Genomic DNA, 22,954 nt, shown 5'->3' with positions numbered 1-22,954 from the left:
ACTAATTATCAGAGAAATAGAACTTTCTCTTTGAAATGTATAATTCTCCATTTCTTACATAAACATTTATTGGGAAATAACTTGACTGATGCTATTTTTAAAATTTTATCATGCAATTTTATTTTATTTTTTTAAACATTTTTTATTGATTCATAATCATTTTACAATGTCGTGTCAATCATGCAATTTTAAAGACACAATGAAAAGGTATAAAAAATAATAAAGTATTCCATACACATCACCCAGCTTCATAAACTAGGTTCACTTTTTCTTGCCAACACATTTGATTCTTTTTATGTAGTGCTCCCACCGGCAGAAGTCACAAAACACAACCTTAAAATGTTTAAATCAGTTCCATAAATTTTTCATATTTTATTACATGTGTCTCTATCTTTAAGCACTGTATGCCTCTGAGTATTCTTACATGGTTTCCTGTAGCATATATTTGCATGTTTCAGTTTCATATAAAGTGTAGAATACTACAGTGTGCTTCTAACACTTTTTTTTCTGCTAAACATTATGGCTGTGATTCACCCATAATGTTACATATAGGGATGCTTCACTCATTTTCATGCAGTAGAGTATTCTGTTGTGTAAATTTAGCCCGATTCATTTACTCCTTCTTCTGCAGATGAGCATTTAGGTGGTTTCCCTTTTCTTTTTTTTTTTTTTTTCTTTTGGCTATGGCCACTGATGATGCTATGAATACTCAGGTGCATGAGTCCTGGTACAAAAGTACAGAAGTTTTTCTAGGGCAATGCTTTCCCAACCTTCTCTGAGTTATGGCATATGTAGAAATAATATTTTGCATACTGTCCACCACTACAGGAACTGGCCCAAGCTTCCAGACCTCAGCTGCCCCTAAGGCTGAGTGTATTGATGTCTTAGTCACTCTTGGAACTCGTTTGCCTCAGTACACTGAGAATCTCTACTCCAGGTATACGTTGGAATGGAATGGCTCAGCTGGAATGGTGTGCATATTTTTAACTTTATGAGATGTTGTCAAATTGTCCTCCAAAATAGCTGTGCCATTTTTATGCCCCAACCAGCAGTATATAAGGGATCTCATTTCCCCACATCCTTATCAATACTTGGAAATGTTGGACTTTGCACATTTTTGTCCATCCACCCACTTTTGCTTTTATACCTTGACTTTATATCTTCTGTCATATATCTGTTATGTTGTTTGCATTTTGTATTGAGTTGTATTGAGTTTTTAAAATTAAAATATAGTTGATTTACAATATTGTGTTGGTTTCAGGTGTACAGCATAGTGATTCAGTCTTTTTTCAGGCTATATTCCATTGTAGGTTATCACAAGGTATTGGATATAATTCCTTGTGCTATACAGTAAATCCTTGTTGCTTATCTCTTTTATGACAGCAGTTTTTATCTGTTAATGCCACATTCCTAATTTGTCCCTCCTTCCCTTTCCCCTTTGGTAACCGTAAGTTTGTTTTCTATGTCTGAGCCTGCTTCTGTTTTATATGTAGGAGTTTTGTCAGCTGTTAAGTGTTGCAATATCTGCTCTCAGTCTATAGGTTTTTGTTTTTTCGTTTTTGTTTTTGCTTTTTTCTGATACATATACATTTTAAAGTGTGACGTTATCAACTTTAACAACTTTTCCTTTACATTTCCCATTTCTCATCTTGCAAGAAATCCTTCCCTAGTAATGGAAGGGCATAAAAATATTCCTCTATATTTACTTATAAATTTTAAAATTTTGCTTATTTGTGTTTATGATATGAGGTAGAAATCAAATTTTATGTTTTCTGTTTGAATATTGAATTGTTCCAGGGCCATTTATTAAATGGTCATCTCTCCCTGCAGATTGGCAAAGGACAGCTCTGTCAAAGTAGCAAGCACTGACTCTGATTTTATTTTTAAGTTTGCTAAGTTTTGATTTTGAAAATAGGACTTCAGGGGGGAAAAATGTAATTCTCTCTTTTGAAATGAAAATCACTGGGTTGGAAGTAAGAAGACTTGAGTTCTGAACCAGATTGAGAGTGAGAGCTCCAGTCCTGGCCAGTAGTATAATATGGTATATATGATCTGAGTCAAAAGTGTTAGACTTTTTGGCTTTTAGCCCAAGTTCAGATTCCTCTACTTTGGGTGTTTGTGATAAAACGCATGAGGAAGAAAAGGAATAGAAGACCCTGCCTCTATAAATGCTCACCTCAGGCAACTAGAGGGTCACTTGTAGGAGCAATGTGATCAGAACTCATTTCTGGTTTGTTCATCTGTGGCTCATGGTAGCAGTTCACATGACTCAAAGCCTGGACCCACAGGGAACCCCTAGAGCTGATTTCCTTACAAAGGAAGGCGTGGTAGACCCCCTTGGGGTGGCATGGACTCAGGTCAGTAAAGTGAGTCCTTAACCTTGGTTTCCCCATCTATTAAACAACACTAAACAGGCAATTACCATGCCTTTCATTTTTGAGAGTGTGTTGTGTGCAGTTGTGTACACCTGTACATCAGTCACTGTAGAACCAAAGAGCCAGCCCCTGGCTTTCAGAACCTGTCAGATTGCCTTGTTTTTGCTCTTTCAAAAATTGGTGCTATTTCATTTCATAGTGCCTGAAAGTCATGCTTGGAATAAATGTTCATTTTAGAAGCCTCAAAAGTACTATTTTTTGATGATTTCCTCACTTCATTCCATAATGGAAATTATCCTACAAACAAAAGGATTTGGGTAAAATGCTCTGCTGGTAGAAATGTGTTCAGCTTCATTGATGCATTTGTCAGTGATGCACATCAAATTTTCTGAGTTTGTGAGTGAAACGGCTATAGAGAATGGAGTAGGAAATTATTCTTTGGTCTGTAGCACTGTGGTCATACACACCCCAAAACGTCTTTTTTAGGCTACTTGTGAAGAAATATAATCTAACGGCCAAGAGAACCATCCAGACTCAGATCAGAGTTTTGATGGTCGAAAACCAGGAGGATGACTCTCTGGATTTAAATTAATTTCTCCTTTAAGCCTTAGTTTATTCTTTTTTCTATGAACTGGAAATAATAAGAATAATTCATCCACATGGCCCTAATTTTTTTAATACGATAACACATGTAAATATACTATGGTCACAGGCTAGCTACTTATATTATTCTTGATGTATTTCCATGATACTTGACTGATTTTTATTTATTAAATTAAAAATCACTGTGCAGATCCAACTCATACTGAACTCTTGACCCCTTGACTATAGACTTTTCCCATTTGATTTCCCAGCATTCTAATTTTCTGTATACAGTGTTAATATTATTGGCTTATAGTGCTTGATCTGGTTGAGATTTTATCTTTAAAAAGAGTCTTCTTATCATCATTTATACTGATAACTGACTGTAAAAATGGAAAAATTTATTAAAACATTTTAATAATATTCACCTACATTTTTGGGGGGAGGTAATTAGGATTATCTTATTTATATATATATACATATATGTATATATATATATATTTTAATGCAGGTACTGGGGATTGAACCTAGGGTCTCGTGCATGCTAAGCATGTGCTCTGCCATGAGCTATACCCTCCCCTGCCAAAAATTACAAAATATGTAATATAATCTCCCAATTTTTTGGACATTCAATGCCCAAAAGATGAATTTTAATGTTTTTATGATGAAGACGGTTCCATCTCTGATAGATTAAAAGTGTTACAGAATTCTTTATTATTGTTTTTCACAGCCCTAACTCCTCTTCCCCAGGTAACAGGGTAAACAGGTAAGAATCTCCACAGGTGCATGTAGATGAGGATGCTGAACCAAGTCAGGGCACATCCCTGTGACTACGTAGGGGGGAAAAAAAGAGTTGTTACTCAGTTTATTCAGCCTTAAATAGAACAAAACAAAAAGCCGAAAGTTCTGAAAGGAAAAAATATTTCATGAGACTTTTTTTTCTTTCCAGAAAAGGTTTTATTATGCACAGGCGGGAGGGAGGGGCTCAGCCCTTCTTAGCGGCCGCTTTCCTCATGGCGGCCAGGACGTTGCGCAGCTCCTCTCTCTCCCTCTTGGCGCGGGCGTGTGTCCCCACCCGTTTCCTGATGAATCTGAGGGCCCGCTTGTCCTTGGAGACCTTGAGCAGCTCCATGGCCCGCCGCTCGTAAGGGGCGAAGCCACTCACCTCCCGGATCACGTCCCGCACGAAGCCGGTGGGCTTGGTGAGGCGCCCGCGGCGGCGGCTGCGCCTCGGCTTTTGCTCACGTTCTTGGTCCCCTTGTGGCCTTTGTTGAGGCCCGTGGCCACGGGATACCGCAGGGCCATGGCTGCCGCAGCGGAAGGCTTCGTGAGACTTCTTGATTTTCATCCTGCAATAGTGGATGTTTGCATGCGCAGTCTTGGCTATTAAAATGGCATATTTTATTAAGCATGTACATTTTGTGGGTTTCGTTTTTTGAAATGTAAACACAGTAAACTTTGCCTTAGATTTATCTAGCAAGTGAAAATAGATTCATGAATTGCATGATATTTTCCGTGCCATCATTCTGGTCCTAAGGTCTTTTTTTAATATTACATTTTTATAAGGATTTTTTTCCTAGTAGTATTTACTAAAATCCTTAAAAGACTGCCTATGAAATATGTTTAAATGAAAGATTAACTCCTGCTAATTTCCTCAGATTACCCTAAATGTTCCTTTTTGAACAAAAAATATTCTTTTAAATTTTATTAATAAAACTTTACCTCCTACAAATGGAATAGAAACCCATGCTCATCCATTATTCACATCCTGTCATTCTCTGATTAGAGGCTGGCAACCTAGGAACAGAGAAAAATTAGTTAATGATAAGGCAGGTTATTTTCCAAACTCCACCTTGAACATTAAAGTATACGTCTTTCATGAAATAGTCCTAGTATTTTGTATTTTTCCTGTTGCGTATTTGCACGTATACTGAAATTCAATATAGTATGTAGTTTTTTTCCCAAGTACGTAGGGATAGACTGAAACAAATTATTCATTTTGTTTTCTGATAAACAAAGTAAAATTGTGTGTATCTATAAATGTCCTTAAAACTACCTGGCAGCCTAGGTTTCTTAATTTAAAGAACTTTAAAATGGGTGAATGAAAGAAAGAAATTACAGCAAGATTGAGGAATTATTTATGTCTGTCATTTTTACACACAAACACACAGGAAATCATGTAAGTGTCTTTCCAAAATTTCTGTTTCTGTAGTTTGTATCTGGCATCATTGCTCTCATTTATACTGTTATTTCTATACTTACATTTTCTTTTTTCACACTTACCTTTTGATTGGTTATTTCAGTGGAAGCACTCAACCTTCTGAAATGTACCCACATTTCATTTTCCGTGACTTTATTTCCAGTTCACTTTTTTAAAAAAAAAACTTGCAGAGGATCCTGGAAGTGACTTGGAAACAAGTGTTTCTGCCTGGATTGGATTACAAACAGAGAAACTGAACTTTTGCATCCATTTTTGTTTTATACAGAGATGCTATCAAAAACAGTTCACAACTGACCTGGGAGGGTCTCCGACTATAGCCTTGCTGAGACAGCTTGTCACCCAGTTGTTGGGTCCTGGGGAAATATCCAGACAGTAGATATTGTGGGAAACTTGGGGAATGGAGGCTTGGAGTGGTAATGGTTTATATACCAAGGAATTGTTTCAGTATCGCAAAAGCTAGTATGGCTGGGTCTGTGGATCTTGGCTCAGTGGACCCGTGACACATCTGCTCCAGGATAATTTGTCCAGATTGTGCCAGGAGGAAGGTGGCATTTAATACTAATGATCACAGGAAAAGTAATCCTTATTACTTGCATGGCTTGAGTTTTTAAGAAAAAAAAAATTGGTGAAAAATCCTTGGGCCTTCTCAGCCATGTGCAGGGCTAACCCTGCAGTGCCCACATCATGACAATTGGAGGAAAAGGCACAGTGAACTTCTCTTGTTACTTTCAGGTCCCCAATGTGGCATTTCATGGGAGCAGTGACATCTAGTGTTCCCTCCTAAGAGAGCAGTGACACTCAACTTAAGCGTGTCTGTTTCAGAAGTGGCCACACACTTGGCTACTTCTTCCAGGGTCCGACTTCCACCATTTTTGAAGGCCATCACGTTAATCCAAGTCAGGGGCCTGGTCTCTTCCAGATTTTCATAACCATTGGGGCAGATTTGACTGGGAGGCCAGACATTTTCTGCTATGCTGGCCCCATTCCACACAGTCTTCAGCTCAGAGGCCCCCTGGGAATAAGGCCTTTCTGGGACCAATCTGAGGATTTGCAAAGAATTTTAAGTGAGCTCAAAACTGCTTTTGATAAAAACAGGGTAGAGGCTGAAGCCCAACCTTTTTCTCCTAATGCATTTTGACAAAATCGGTTGTTTTGAATTAGATGTGATAGGATTGGAAAGCTCTTAAGAAATAAAAATGAAAATGCACCAGAATTTTTTATGGTTCTACGCGGGCTGAAGTTTGCTGTTCGTTACCAGAGTTTTTTTTTATGCTTGGGATTTCATGAATATGTGTTTTATTTGTATTTCTTGGTAAGCACAGCTTGGATGAACTGAATTGGAGAGAGATGGATCTTTAAAAAGGTGCCACAAATTGTTGCCACCCCTCATTCCTGAACACCCCCGCATCACTGACCTCTGAGGGCACGCTGGTATTTAAGAATAGCCTGTAAACCACTGTTTCTGTTTTTGTTTTTAGTCCAATGCTGGAGGCAGGGAGGTGTTTCTGTTGTTTCTTATTTACAGAGATCAAGTCTTGCTGGGCTGGACATAGTTGGGCTTGGGGTGATGTGTACCTTTGAAATTCCTAGTTGCTCTCTTTCCCTCATTCTCGTTTTATTTCAGTGTAAAGGAAGTCTTGCTGATGACACTCTCTCTTGCAAAGTCTGCTAGAAAGATATTTTTCATAGATCCCTTCAGTCCCTTGAGTTATAAGCAAAAATGAAAAATACGTGGTTATTTCGTCACCAGTGGGCAGGTCTTAGGGTTGCTACTCTGGGCACCATTGCTGGCACCTGGCTTGGCTAGGGATGTCAGAAATTGAGTGCTAAAACACCTCTTTCTCAGTGATTCTAAAACATTTCATTGTTGTAGACACACACACACACACACACACACACACTTTATTTTTATTTTTTATTTTTTGGAAGTTTGTACAGAATGGCATGAATGGTATTCTGTGAGTTGGGGTTGGGGGAAGGAGCCTGAAGCGCCATCTGCTGGTTCCTTCCCTTTTCTTGCAAAACCCTTCTTGTGGTTAAAAAAGATAAATATCCATTATTTGAAATTCAGCCGTTCTTCTCCAGATTCCAAAACAAGTCTCATGAAAAGCTTCTTAAAAGCTGGCATCAATGCATTTATTTGTGTGTAGATTTCCACCGGGGTGAGGGGGCCAGTGACAAGGAAACTCAGTCAGGATGGAAGTGCATTTCATTAACCAGTCTACTCATTTGGATCACGTTAGCCAATTCCTAGAGCAGTAACCCAGAGATCCTTCCTGAGCCATAAATAGATCCTTTCTGTTCATTCATTTCTTCATCCATTTACTAAACAAATGTTTACCTAGCATGTGCCGTGAGCCAGGCACATGGGACAATGCATCAGTGAACAAACATTTCTTGTTAACCTGTATCCACCCTGGGAAATTCCTTGCCCTCTTGGGTTTATATTTTACTGGGAGATACACTAAACAGTACACCTAATGAGTCTATTGTTTTGTAAGGCAGAAGCTCAGAACTGTTGCAGAAAACAGTGGAGATCAGGATAAGGGAGCCTGGGAGTGTGCATTTCAGTCTTCCGTGGGGAGGTCCAGATAGTCCGTGTTGAGAGAGTGTCTTTTGAACAAAGCTAGAAGTGAGAAAGAAGTTGGGCAGATATGCAAAAGGAAGATGCTCCAGGCAGAAGGAAGAGCCACGACAGAGGTCTAAGGAGGAAGTTTCCCAAGTGTGTTCTGAAACACCTAGAAGACCGCGTGGCTGGGGTGGAGAGGGAGGGAGGCGGCAGGCATGTGGGAGATGAGGTGAGAAGCGAACCAGGCCAGCACATATGCTAAAACATTTCTTGTTGCCCTGCCTCCACCCCAGGAGATGCTCTGCCCCTTAATCACCTTTAATGGTCTTTCCTTGCTTGAGATGGTTGTTCGTATTCCAGCTTTCAGTTGGAATTTCCCACAAGTACGAAGAGCGTCTTGTATCTTGGGCATCATTCTGTGTCAGGGTTGATGTGCTTTTTAACCCCCGGATTACATTTTGTGGGACATTCTAAAGGTTTTGGGGAACACTGAATTCTAAGTGTTTGCTTGGGGGCTGGGATGGCCACAGCCTCAGCAAATGACTTTGGTTGAACCTGTCATCAGCAATTTCAGAGAAATATTTCTTCTAGGACTAATTGGTAACAAATGTAAATTCTTTGCTAGAATGTGCCTTAACTCCAAAGCTGTTTTTGCCATTAGTGGGATGGCAATGTATCATTTTGACTAATCAATTCAGTGAAATTACCTATCGATTAAGTCAAATTGACAAGTGATTTGTTTTCCTGCTCTATTGATCCTCATTGATTTTACTTCAGTTCAGTACCGCTGAAATGGTAAAAGTATAGATTCTTCCAATTTTAGCTCCCAAGGGGCATTAAATATTCTCTGTCGTAACTTTTTTATTCCATAGATGAGAAAATGGAGGCTCTGAGAGGTTTTTTTTTTCTGATTTTTTTTATTCAGTCAGCTGTGTGTGTGTGTGTGTGAAATTTATCTCTTATGGTAAATACTTCTACCTGCAGAATTCAGAATGGTATTTTTCCACTCTTGTTCTTACAGGAAGACAGGCAAATTTCAGAGGTTTGTTGTTTATAACTTGTTCCTTTTTTGCCTCAAATATAAAGTGACTCAGCAGTCACTGTTCTCTGAGGGTGGGGAAAGAAGTGATTTGAGCTGGTGGTGAAAAACAGAGAGAATCAGATGACCTGATGATTCAGTTTCCAGGTGCAGTTGGCAAAGACATTTGACCTTCCCAGAAAGGTCAGGCTCTGAGGACAAGATGTTGTCAACTTTTTTTTTTTTAAGTTTATTTATTTAATTAATTTATTTTTTGGTGGGGGGAGGTAATTAGGATTATTTCATATTTATTTACTCTTAGGAGAGGTAGTAGGGATTGAAGCCAGGACCTCATGCATCCTAAGCATTTGCGCTACCACTTGAGCTGTACCCTCTCCCCCTCAACTTGTAAATATCTCATCGGAAAATGTGCCTCCTGATCCTTCTCCCATGTCCCCTCTTGATGCACACAGCCCTGGGTCACATTGTCAAAGGCAAAAGTGAGCCAGCACAGAAGACATATTAGAAATTCTGTAAGGCTCTGCATTTCACCTATAGATGAAGTAGCCCTGCTGGGGCATCCTTTGCAGTATAAAAACTTGGGGAAGTCCGAGTATTCTATTCTGATCAGTTTTAATGTTTGCATTTCCCGCAAGTTCAAGAGCTTCCATGAGTCACCTAATCGCTGACACATTTTACTTTCCATCTTAGCTTCTCTTCCTAACTATTTATGGGATATTATTATCTATGTTTTATTCTATACTCTAGAGGATCCTAAAGGATGAAGTTAGAATTCTTCCCTTTTAGGAACCCCTCCCCCACTGCACTGCTGATGGAAATGTAATTTGGTTCAGCCATTATGGAAAACAGTATGGAGATTCCTCCGAAGACTGAAAATAGACTTACCATACGATCCAGCAATCCCATTTCTGGGCATATATCCAGAGGGAACTCTAATTCAAAAAGATGCATGCACCCCAGTGTTCATAGCAGCACTATTTACAGTAGCCAAGACATGGAAGCAACCTAAATGTCCATCGACAGATGCCTAGACAAAGCAGTTGTGGTATATTTTTACCATGTAATACTGCTCAGCCATAAAAAAGAATTAAAAAATGCCATTTGCAGCAACATGGGTGGACCTAGAGATCGTCATACTAAGTGAAGTAAGCCAGAAAGAGGAAGGAAAATACCACATGATATCACTCATATGTGGAATCTAAATAAAAAAAAGAGAGAGAAAGGACACCATGAACTCATCCAGAAAACAGAAACAGACTCACAGGCATAGTAAACAATCTTATAGTTACTGGAGAAAGGGGTGGGAAGGGATAAATTTGGGAGTTCAAGATTTGCAAATGTTAGCCCCTATATGTAAAAATAGATTTTAAGAAAGTTTCTTCTGTAAACTGAACAGGGAACTATGTTCAATATATTGTAATAACCTTCACTGAAAATGAATATGAAAACGAATACATGTATGTACATGCATGACTGGGACATTATACTGTACACCAGAAATTTACACATTGTAACTGACTGTACTTCAATTAAACAAAAAAAAGAATTCTTCCCTTTTATAGGAAAATACAGTCTCATTTGTGATATAGAGAAATTAGCCTGGATGGGGCACGGGGCAGTTCTGCCTGCTCGGGTTAGAGAGGTGCTCAGCTGAGACAGAGAAGAAAGACTAAATACCAGGCAACTTGATGATCCCTTGTAGAGGCTCCCAAAGTTCTCCATCCTTTTCCTTAAGTTGTTAGGATTTTCAGAACTCAATACCTCTTCCTATTCCAGTGCAAGTATAAAACTCATTCCAAGGACACGGAGCAATAATATTGATTGTGTCACAGAGCAACATGGAAATGAAGGATTTACTGGTACTCACGCCACACTCCCATCTGCCAATTCCCACAACTGTTGTTTGCTTCTATTAGAATTCATTAGTTATTTCACAAGGTTCTATTGAAGAAACTTGTTGCCCGTGAGCATTTAAAAGCACTTTAAAAGACCTTGGTAAATCTGTTAAAAAGAAGTAAAATGTTTGAAAAAGATATCTCTTTCTCCCCTAATACAGTTTTTATCTTCTTCACTGAAGCCAATCCAGAATCTTGGACTGCGTTTTGGGTCGTATCTTTATCAAAAATGGCACTGTTTACTTTCCAAAAGTAGCATCGACTAAATCATCATTGAGGTGGAGTTGCTTTTTATAGATGTCTTCCAGCTAATAAATGAAGACAGAATCTAAGATTTTCAATTTCACCATTCTTCAGTCCTGATGACTGACTGGCTGTAGGCAGTGATATCAGTAGTTGCTATACCTTCTTTACAAAGAACGGGAGAAGCTGGCATCACATTCCTCCTGGTGGGAGTACACAGTACGACTAACTGTAGAGTCCTTGCCAAAGTCAAATAGGAATCTGGTCAAGTCCACATGGGAGATTTCATGTAAAATGAAAATACAGGGATGCAAAATCCAGGAATGCAGAAAATTCTGCAGGGCAAATGGCTACTTTTCTTCCGTAACCAAATTGCAAGGGGGACATGGGAAAAGATGGTGGGGAACCTGCAAATGAAAGAAATTTAAGGCCCAGCAACCAGTTGCACTGTGTAAACCTTATTTAGATCCTGACTTAAACAAAAGATTGAAAAGCAAATGCTCTGAGACAATAGGGGAAATGTGAACACAGACTGGATATTTGCTTATATTAAAAAATCACTGTTAACTTTTTTCCCAATATTTTGATATATACGTATCTTCAGATTCTTCTCCATTATACATTATTGTAAGATATTGAATATAGTTCCCTGTGCTATATAGTAGGATCTTGTTGTTTATCTTATACATAGTAGTGTGTATCTGTTAATCCCAAATTCCTAATTTATCCTCCACTCTCCCCTTTGGTAACCATAAGATTATTTCCTATGTCTGTGAATTTGTTTCTGTTTTGTAAATAAGTTCATTTTTGTAATTTTTTTATATTCCACCCATAAGTGATATGATATTTGTCTTTGTTTGACTTAGTGTGATAATCTTTAGGTCCATCCATTTTGCTACAAATGTCATTATATCATTCTTTTTATGGCTAAGTAATAGTCCATTGTATAAATATACCACAACTTCTTTATCCCATCATATGTCCATAGACATTTAGGCTGCTTCTATGTCTTGCCTGTTATAAATAGTGCTGCTATGAACATTTGGGTACAGTACTTTTTCAAATTAGAGTTTTTACCTTTTCTGGATATACACCCAGGAGTGGGATTGCTGGATCATGTGGTAGTTCTGTGTTTAGTTTTTTAAGGAGCCTCCATTGCTGTTCTCCATAGTGGCTGCACGAGTTTACATTCCCACCACCAGAAGAATCACTGTGTGTGATAATGGCTCTTGTTATTAGATTCTTTTTTAAATAGTTCCAGTCTTTCAGAGATCTAGGTTAAAAGATTCATGAATGAATTGGAAAAAAGTAGTGTGAAAGTCAAAAAGTACATGGAATACAAATAACATGAAACTTGTCTCAAAAATCATGCTTTCCACTGTTAACTATTTATATGACTGATGAATCCCATCTGACCCAACTTGAGAAGGCTCCATCTTTCACTGTCAATCACCTGCATATGTTACAGGCATCACACCCAGCCAGGAGAAACCATTCAAATAGGATTCTGAGAATTACTAATCTTGCTTCAAAAAAAATTCTATTGTTTTGATACATTTTACTTAATCTTCACATATCTGGCCTTCATATATGAATGATGATTTAATCATATTTTTTCAACACTTCTACTTATGTTATACTGATTTTTGATAATTGAGGTAAATAATCACAACTTCACAGCTCTGTAGATATTATATCCTTAAAGAGGCTAGCCAGCAATGAATGTGCAGCCAATATTTGTTAAATGAATAAATGAAATTTTAGTACTATTTTAAATTTTGTGTGAAAGCAAAAGATTATACTCTTAATACATTCTTCTTGTTCAGTAATTACTGATTTAAGTATTTTACAAGATTATTAAGAGTAACTGTAATTAAAAAGTAGTTTTAATACTTATGCAGAAAAAGATAGAGAATGTTCCACATTTTTTACATTAAGAAACTTTCTTTAATAAAAATATTACATACTCACTACTGAAAAATTCAAAAGTACCAAAGAACTCTTTACTCTATCACCAGCCACAACCACTATTAACATTTTTATTTCCTTTTAGTCTTTTTAAAAACAGAGTTGCACTTGTGTTAAGAAACATTCCTGTCTTCAATTTTAGAGACAGAATCCCATTGCATGAATGCTTTTCTTTTAAATTTCCTTGTGGTATTGTTTTTTCTTTAATGAAACAGAAACTTTTAAGCCTTTTAGAAAATGGGAACTCTTGTATCCAGTGAAATGTGTACCAAAAAAACAGACAGTACTCACTATCAACACTTTCTGGTAGCATGTAACTACACTGTAAGTGAAGAGGGCTATTTTGAAATTTTTAAAATATATTTATATTCATTTTTTTGCTCTGAGAAAATTGGGCCTATTATAATTTTTCATAATAGGTTTAGCTCATTGAGTAATACTTTTAGATAAACCTAGAGATTAGTAATAGGAACAAATTATACTAAGATATAAAATAAAGAAATAAAATATTACTCCTTTGCAATGCTCTGATTTCCTAAACCAAGCTCAGTTAATACTACTGTTGCATTTTGTCCCCTTTGCATGCAGTGGCTACCAAAATATGGAGAAAGTAATCCTACATCTTTTATTTGAACTCAACCCTATTGAACTTGAATCACTGTGAAGACCCACCCTCTCTTTCTTCCTCTGTCTCCCAATTTCAAATTGCTTTCTAGCCTGTAAGCTCAGCATGTATATAGGAAACAGGCTTACATAACTAGAGAAGTGAATTTTGAGAAGTGAGTTTTGCACAAAACTAAAGGAATTCCATTCCATTGAATAAGATTGCTTGACTCCTCGCCCTTCACTAGGTAGCTGCTTTACACTTCCCCAAGGATTTCTTTGTCTAACCCCCAAGGGGTTGGAACAGATGTTCATTTTCTCATGTAGGGAGACTTAGGCAGCTGTTTAGTTTGGATCAGGTTAAAGTGTGTCCCTGATGGAGCCTGGGTGAGAACAGGACCCCATGACCCTCAGTCTCTTGCATTATGGAGTCGGAGGTTATGCTTGGGGACAGGGGACCTGGGTTGCAGAACCACGACCAATCCACTGTTGGAGTTCAGTCTCCCCAGGTCATGACTTTATTAAGGCTTCCATGGTCTGCAGAGAAGCCAAGTTCTGGAGTCTTTGGGGCAGAAAGGGGTTAAATGGTTTAACCCTCCCAGTCCACCTTGTCCCACCTACATCCTGACTCCACCACATCTCACCCCAGCCCATCACCTTTCCTGACCTCTCTCCGGATTAGCTTAGCATGGGTACCAAAAATGTCTGTGTGTTTCGCTCATCTCCTCTCAAATCTTGGTCCATTTCTGGCATCAGCAGAGCTTCTCTGCCCTCCAGGCCAAGGCGTGCATATGCCATTTCCTCATTATGCATGTCCCGCTAGTGCTCAGGTCTGGCTTTGGAGAATAAATTATTTTTTCTTAGATGTGATCCATTGTATTCTCGTATATTGGGAGGAGTCCCAACACAATCCCTGGCAGGGTGAGATGAGGGGGAAGAAAGCAGAAATATGGCTATGTAGCTTCAAAGCCACTTCCGTTTTATTAAATCCATATGCAGCATAAGGACTTTATATGTCATCTCAACATATTACAATAGTCTTTCACAATAAATAGTCTGTCCCCCATTTTACAGGACAGGATATCATGGTTCTGGGAAGTGTGACCTGGGTAGGGACTGACCCAGGATTTGTGACACCACACGCAGGCTCTACCTTGATCCGTCTTCAAATAATATTCAAATATTTAACACATGTTTCTAGTGGGGAGCAGGCTGGCAATGATGAGGGATGCTTTTCTATCTCCCTTCATTGGTGTGGACCATTTCAGCAGGAGTTGAACTCATTTTGTCAGCTTTCTAAGAGGGACTGAGAGATCTGAGATCTTTCCCCAAATTATTTCAGCCCTGTTTTAATGCCCCTTATAGACCTGTCCTCTGCTTCCCATTCCTTCAATTGCTCTGACCCTTAATAGCTAGTAAGGGACAGAGATGGGGTTTAAAATGTCATCTTCTTCTGTTCTGTGCTTGTATCACCTCCAGCATTTAAGATTCTTAAGTGTGTGGTGAATTGAATGATCATTAAAGAATTAAAACCCTGATTGGCTGCTCTCTTATATTCGTGTATCATTTTATGGTTTACAAAGAGCTTTCATGGTGCTAATGTCATTTAAATTTCACCCAGAAACTCAAGGGACATCACAACCAACCCTCCTTCACGTGCAGAACAGGCTCCTCAGTAAGGCCAGGACATTCGGTCTTCTGCTTCCAAGTTTTACGATACCATGCGGCTCCTGTGTTCCTGGGTTTCTTTCAGATGATGCTACTGTCCAGCCTGGAAATAAGAAAAAAAAAGGGAGACTGGAGGGAGGGTTACTTAGTAGCTGCAATTTCGAAACCAAGAGAATGGCCACTTTAAAATGGTTTCCTCACCCAGAGCCCTAAGACTGGTATTAATCACCACGTTAGAGGCAGAAAAAGGAAGCCTTTCTTTGGAAGACTATAATGATAACACATTTCTTGAACTTTTAGTAAGAGGTTTCTGTTTCATTATATAATGGGCTCAGTAAGGCTTCACGTAAGATGGGATGCCCTTGGCTCTGGGTCTTAGCGAGTGAGTCAGGGTTTATCCAAAGCGAAAGGAGGGATAAGAGGCAAGACTTCCCTGCCTAAGAGAGGGGTAGGAGATGCACTCAGAGGGGTGATGGAGACTGAAGGTTCGGGAGGGCTGGCCAGGAGGGAAGGCGTAGATGGGAGCGGCTGACACCCCTGGAAGCTTCTGTACCAGAGGTCATATGATCAAAGAGATGGATGAAAATAATGGCCCAGTTGGGAGGGTGAACTCAGAGGAGAAAAGCCCAGAAAGCGGATCCTCCATGTTTTCTCATTTCCATCCTTACTTAATTCCATCTTAATAAACCTGTTTGTCCAAAGAGCAAGGGAGTGGTATCTTCAAAGTACCTTCTGAAAAGAGGAAGAGCTGGCAGACAACAGTTTTACATTCCATCAGAAGAGAAGACAAGCCTCCCACCGAGTCAAGTTCCGGATACAGATGGAAGCCTTCCAGTCAAAAAGGGTGGGTTATCTGATGACTCGTTGAGATGGAAAGTCTCTTGTTCACTGTTCAAGGCAGCGTAGATTACAGTGAAGGATGTGGCCTCGAGGGACAAACTTTCTATATTGGAATCCCAGCTCTGCTCTCTCCTCACAGTGTGACCTTGTACGTTACACAGTGGTCACAATACTTAGAAGTGCACATGGGGACAAAGATTAGTCTATGACTTGCCGTTAAATCTCACACTATTTATGCTTTAAGTACAGTGCCTAATTTTCACTTGTTTTCTTTTTTATTTAATTGATTTCCTGGCAGTTTTAAAAAGCATATTTACAGTGGGAAATATGTATATATACGTAGGAAGAAAGATCCCAATTGTGTCCCTCTTATAGAGCCATGTGGATCATCTTGGCATAATTAGTATGAAAAATTAGTTATTACTCGTTTGTACGGGTAATATTGATACATTAATGAAGAAAAGATCAGAATGTTGCCAATCTGAAGCCTGAATCCAGAATTTCAGTTACACAATTTTATTTATTTATTCTTAGAAAACAAGAATGATTATTCCCATATTCAGGGGTTGAGACAGAAGTTCAAAACTTTAGTTGTATTTCTGCTTGGGAAAATAGCAGAGATCTAAAATTAGTCTTATAAGACCACAGATATGTCCCCGGCCAAATTTAATGTGGGATTTTAAAGTTCATGGAGTTAAATAGTTTAAAGCAGCACTGTACAAAGCAAATAAAAAGTGCACTTTTCAACTTTTTTTTGGTTTTATTTGGTAAGGTATCAAAATTGAGGAATGTATTTACATTTTTATGATAATGATACTTAAAATATTTGGCATCGCAAAAATATTAGCAAAATGAGAGGCTTTTTTTTTCATTAAAGGGAGTTCTTTAGTGGGTATCATATTGGCTACATCAAAAGAAAACGCTTCTCTTTGTGGTAAAAGTTCCTCATTCTTAGCTACAGATTTCTACACTTGGAATTTAGTTTGTAGTTCCGTGTGGCACTGACCAGTGCTGAGCCATTATGTCAGAGCATTTTTGAAAGGATGTTTATGATTGAGTTATTTCTTTTTCTGCAGTTGCATAAATTTGAGTTAAGGTTTAATAAAATAAAATTAGGTATAACTTTAGTCCTACCACTTGGAAACACTGGATGATGACTGTAGCTCCTTCAATGTTTCCAAGTAAGCACCCACTTTCAAATCAAAAAACAAAAGAAAAAGAAAATCAACACAAAGAAGACTTGTGATTTAGCCCTCCATTAGTCAGCCTCAAATCTTCCTAGAGTATGTGAAGTCAAGTGACAGCAGTTACTTTAACCTGAATCACTCAGTAACCAATTCTTAGTTTATAGGTCATGTTCCAAGATTAGCCACTATAATACCTGATAGAGGAAATTACTGACATCATATGTTACCACAGTAGGTTCAAAAGGACTAACATTATTCGGCGGAAGTTAGGAGGGGGACCCGGCATCCTGGACTTGCTCATTCCCCACCACAGGCAGTGCCATCCAAAATGGAACAGTGAGGGGGAGAAGAGGTAGAACTTTCAAGAACATCTGAAATTAACAGTGTACGTTACTGCAATAGTGTACAATTTCCTTGAAGCTGGAAAAAAAAGCAAAAAGAATGAGCTCCACCCTGTGGAGAGACCATCCTGTCACTCTCATCTGCCACCTCCATCTTTTTTATGTGATTATTGATTAGACAAATGAATATAACAGGGGACGTTTTATCAGCTGTGGTACAATTAGAACTATTGCCAGTAAATAAAGACATCCCATAGCATTAGTGTATGTGCTTGTCTCTTGAGATTTAAAAACGTTTTTCAAAATATATGGTACTAACTAGTAATAAGAGACGAAGAATACAGAGAGTACAGACTTGTGGTTGCCAGGGGGGTAGAGGGTGGGAAGGGATAGACTGGGATTTCAAAACTGTAGAATGGATAAACAAGATTACACTGTATAGCACAGGGAAATATACACAAAATGTTAGGATAAATCACAGAGAAAAAAATGTGACAATGAGTGTGTATATGTCCATGAATGACTGAAAAATTGTGCTGAACACTGGAATTTGACACAACATTGTAAAATGATTATAAATCAATAAAAAATGTTAAAAAAAAAAAAAAGAGACGAAGAATAAAATCAGGAGAAAAATTTAGTTTTTCCTTGGGGAAAAAAAATCTATGAACGCTGACTGAAGCAAAACATGGGATTCTTAAAGAATCATAGACATTTAAATCTGGAAGGAATCTTGAACATCATTTAGTCAAACCTCTTTATTGATGTCCTTTATTTCCTTAATTTAAATGATAAATGAACATTTCAAGTCCCATGGGAACCAGAAATAAACCAAGGGAGGAGGTCCAGTGTGAGGGCAAGTTGCATTACATTTTTGAAGCTTCTACTCAACATTTCTGTACATGAAGGGATTAAAATGACAAACAAAGAAGAAAAACAAAATAGGAAAGTGCCCAATGTCCATCATAGGCAGCCCAGGTCAGTTAAGGAAAAAGGTTAGTTGGCTGGAGTGAAAGGATACTGCTGAGAACTTCAGTTTTTGTTGTTGTTGTTTTAATTCTAACAGCATATATGGAAGTGGCTCTGGCTAGGAATAGTCTAAATGCAAACTGAAAAATACTGCCCCAAATCCTAGGTGTTTGGTGGCCATAATGCACGGTTCACGGTGTTGCAATCAGGTATTTTATCTTGTGTATCCCTTGTGTGTATTTGAATCCTCTCTTAACTAGACTGCCATCTCTTCGAAGGCCCCTGCTGTTTCTTATCCATTGCCCCTTCACTGGCACCTTAAGTAGCACTTCATAAAAACTAGATGATGTGTTAGTTGGTGAATGATAGCTGTATCTTTAAAATAGAAACTTTATGTGCTTTAGCTGTGTGATTCAAAGGTAAAGAATGAGGAAGGTAGAGGGTGGGGGTGGGTGTAGCTCAAGTGGTAAAGTATGTGCTTAGCACACACAAGGTCCTGGGTTCAGTCCCCAGTACTGCCATTTAAAAAAAAAAAAACTTAAAAAAAAAAAGAATGATGAAGACATACCTTTCTGTTTTTCCCCCGATTCTCTCCAGGAGTTCTGATTGCTTTCTGTGTCATTTATTCAAGACTTAAACTGGGAGTTATAGCTCTCAACACTTCTAGCATAAACCTCTTTATAAGCAACAAGAAACATTTCTTTTATAAAAGTCTTAGCCACAATGGTGATAATATCTGCAAAACTACGTACAAACCCCCATGTGAAACATACTAATGCCTTATTTTGGAAGTTCTTCTCTACTGGTTTTATTTTACTTTCCTTCCCTAGGCACATAAAAACAACCACAAAGGTACTTATACAAAACATTTCAAGCTCTCTTTAGAAGATAATGATAATACATACTTTATGATTTTTTTCTTGGGGGGGTGGTTAATAATTGAAGGACCTTTTTAGAAGCTTAGTAAGAAGAATTAGCCTACAGGGAAGATGATAGACTGCTATCACTAATATACTAACACTGCCCAGGGACCTTTATATGTAGTCACCTACTTAATTCTTATGACCGACCTATGCAGAATTTTTTTTTTTTTTTGGGTTTTTACCATTCTCATTTTACAGGAGAGAGAATTTAGAAACAGAAGGCGTTAAGTAACTTGTCCAACAGTTACACAGCCAAGATCTGGAGTACAACCCTGGCTCTATAAGCCACGTGCTTAACCAGTGGTACAACCTCTTGAATGTACACAAAGTATGGAGAAATGAATCATTTCATTCATTTCATCATTTCAGTCAATTCATGGTTTGCAATGTTTGCTTTAGTGAGCTTAAGAAGTTTATTGACTTATCTGTGAATCTGTAAAAATATTCTTCTACGGGGTCAGCATTCTGCTAATCTCATACTTTAATGGCCTCAGAGTGAGTTTGTGTCATCCAGTGGCATCAGTGAGCTGTGTTATGTCATCTTTGCCTCCTGCAATTTCTTTGGAAAGTTAAAAAAAAAACAATACTTTTGTGTATTCATTAAAAGCATAAAAGCATAATGCATTTCCTAGTGTCTTTTAAATAGTTTGTAGAGCTTGGGAAAACACAAAGATATGTTCCACACACATGTTTTTCACATGAAATTGGCAAGGGTCTGGCATCACAGCCCCACCCACTGATCATAGAGCCTCTACACTGTGTTCCTGGGGTGGCCGTCCTTCCAGGGACCACTGAGGTCGCACAAGGCAGCTTCCTGCACCGCAGTTTACACTAGAGGTTGGAGCACTTGAGTCTGCCTCTCAATTAGCGATGTTGCCACTTTGATGTATTTAGTGACCTTCCACTGTGATTTTTGTGTGTTGCTTTAAAAACTTGTAAGCACTTGAGATTTGGGAGCTAGTCTCTAGTGGAAACATCTGTTTATTTCTATTCCTCTGTCTAGCTAGGTTTCTTTTTCTTAGGTTAAAAAAAGGGATAATGTCCTAAAAGGGGGGGGGGTGGAAGAAGGGGGAGAGGGCACTGGGCTGGGAGTTGAGGATTGGAGTTTGCTCTCAGGCTCCGTCAAAACTGTGACTCTAAGTAAAGAAGTTGGGTCACTCTTTGTGGGTCACTGTTAAAAGATCCAAGCGTTTACTGAGCACTAACTGGTAGGCATCATGCTGAGTCTTTGCAATTTGCCTTTGATCAGCTGGCATCTTTTGAGCTCCCACTATGTGTGAAAGAAGTACTACCCTAGATTCTGTGGGGTATGAAAGAGTATAAAAGAAAGTCCCTTCTCCCAGAGCTTATGCACTGACTCATGGGCCGGATATTACAGCAAATCTTCTTTGAAAATTCATTTCAGTAGTAACTTGGGTTTAAAAAAATCTGTTTTGTGTCCCTTCCTCTGTCTCCACTCCTGCATTAAATGTGGCCAGCAGGTGCCCTGAGCTCAGGAGGATGAGTCAGTGTCCCTGTCCCACGCAGTCAGCTGTTGTCACTGAGTGCCCATCAGACCAGCTGAAACCCCCCTAAGTCTCCAGTGTGTTCCTGCTCAGAGCTCAGGAGGCTCCTGCTGGTGTGAGGATAAGACTGCTAGCCTAAAGAAGAGACTCCCCGTCCCTGTTTGCTGGCACTAAGGTACGTCAAAGACCTGAGGCAGGCAGGGCTTCGGCGGTGGAGCGTAGGCTGTGAAATTAGATCCTGGCTTTGGAGGCCAGTTCGAGACTGGTACAGGTTACCCAGGAGAGACACGCGTCCTCCCGCCTTGGGGTCCTGGGACACTGCAGTGCGGTGGTGTGCCCTAGTGCACCGAGGGCAGAGTGGAGCTTGATGGGGAATCATAGTAGAAAGATAGGCAGGAATCAGCCCAGAGAGAGGGCGTGCTTGCTGTGCTGAGAAGTCCAGGCTTTGTTCACTGAGGATTTCATGGCTGAGTGCTCGTGAAAAGACACTTGCAGCCTCACGCGCTCTCCTGGCCCCCCGTTCTGCAGCGTAGCGCGTACCCTGGTTTGCTCCTGACGTTTCCTTGCCCAGATGTAGGCTGACTTTAGGGCTGGAAACATGGAGACTGTTTCCTGAAACACTCCTCCTCACTGCATCTGGCAACTGGTTTTGTACAGCTCCTCATCTCCATCCCACACACAACTTTATGATTGGCATCCAGTGTGCTCAGATCCAAACCCTGATTACAATCTGTTTTGTCTTTCAGATTCTTGGCACTGTGTCATTAAACTCTTCCAATTCTAATCCAGTCCTCACTTAACAGAACCGAAACGTTTCACGGCTGGTATTCCAAGATTGCCCTCCCACCTGTGCCCTGATACTGCCCTGTTGAAAGCCAGAGTTCTGAGTTCTACCAGGGTTATTTTCTTATCACAGACCCACATGAGTTTTTTCATTTTTGTCATTCTTTGATTAATGACATTTCCAAATCTTTTCTGACTAATGTGAACCTAACAAAACAAAACAAAACAGAAACAAAAAAACCTAAATCTTATCTGAGGAACTATTTGCTAAAATTTCTTAAAAGACCCTCTTTAAGTTGTTTTAAATAGTGTAGCCTGAGTGAGTTGACTGCCCGGGGGTCTGGGAGTAGAGTAATTAGAAACCCCTTTGTGATCTGCTCTAAGAGTGACCTCATATTTGCCCAGAATAGCTCCCTTCAGATAATAGTAACTGTTACAGTGCTGTAATTTTTAAAACAGTGTGGCAAAGTACTCAAGGGAGCTGTCAGAGGCCTGAGTTTAAGCCCCATCTCTGCCATCAACTAACTCAATAGAAATCCATTCAACTATTTTTGGCCTCAGTTTTCCAGAAAATGAAAGGAAGCCTGATTAGATTATTTCCAAAGACTAGAATTTTGCAATCGTGAGTTTCTTTTTTCATTACAGGAGCAGTATGAACTCTGAGGAAATATTGTAACATTTGATGGTAGCTATACCCTGAATACTTTTAGTAAGGTTTGAACCTTGTAAAAAAAAAAAAAAAATCTTTTCAATGGTAGCCATATTCTTTAGCAAAGTTTGCCACCTAGTGGCCACAAAGACTGAAACAGGGCTTTGATTTATACAGTTGAACCCCTTTACTGGGTTTAATTGACCATTGAACACAATGATTAGACTAAGTTTTAAAACCTTGTGTCTGCTTTGAAAGTAGGAAACTACTCTCAATACCAGCTAATCTTGGATCTTTACATTTTCCAGATTCTATTTTTAGTTTCTAGACAACCCCCTCTCGACCCCCAACCCCCCCACCCCCACCCCAAATCTTTTAAAGCCCTAAATGCTTTTGTTTGTCTCAGAGAAACAATTTGGGCTCTAGGACCTGAGTGCCATGTGAGGACATGTGCACATTATTTTAGATTTGTGGATTCTTTTCCTTTAAATTGAAATGTAGTTGATTTACATACAATGTTGTGTTAGTTTCAAGTGCACCGCAGAGTGATTCAGTTTTACATATATATGTGTGTGTATGTATTTTTTTTAGATT

General features: G+C 39.0%; 1 protein-coding gene and 1 pseudogene across 6 annotated transcripts in view; one reads left to right on the top strand and one right to left on the bottom strand.

Annotated features, from left to right (window-relative positions):
* CACNB2 (calcium voltage-gated channel auxiliary subunit beta 2) overlaps nt 1–22,954 on the top strand; it is a 346,868-nt gene that overhangs the window by 66,163 nt on the left and 257,751 nt on the right. The window lies entirely within an intron of this gene.
* LOC102545974 (large ribosomal subunit protein eL36-like) lies at nt 3,943–4,262 on the bottom strand (annotated as a pseudogene).

This window comes from Vicugna pacos, chromosome 35, assembly GCF_048564905.1.
Source record: "Vicugna pacos chromosome 35, VicPac4, whole genome shotgun sequence".
Lineage (NCBI taxonomy): Eukaryota > Metazoa > Chordata > Mammalia > Artiodactyla > Camelidae > Vicugna > Vicugna pacos.
The sequence above is the reverse complement of the archived record's forward strand: the minus strand, read 5'-3'. Positions and strand labels throughout refer to the sequence as shown.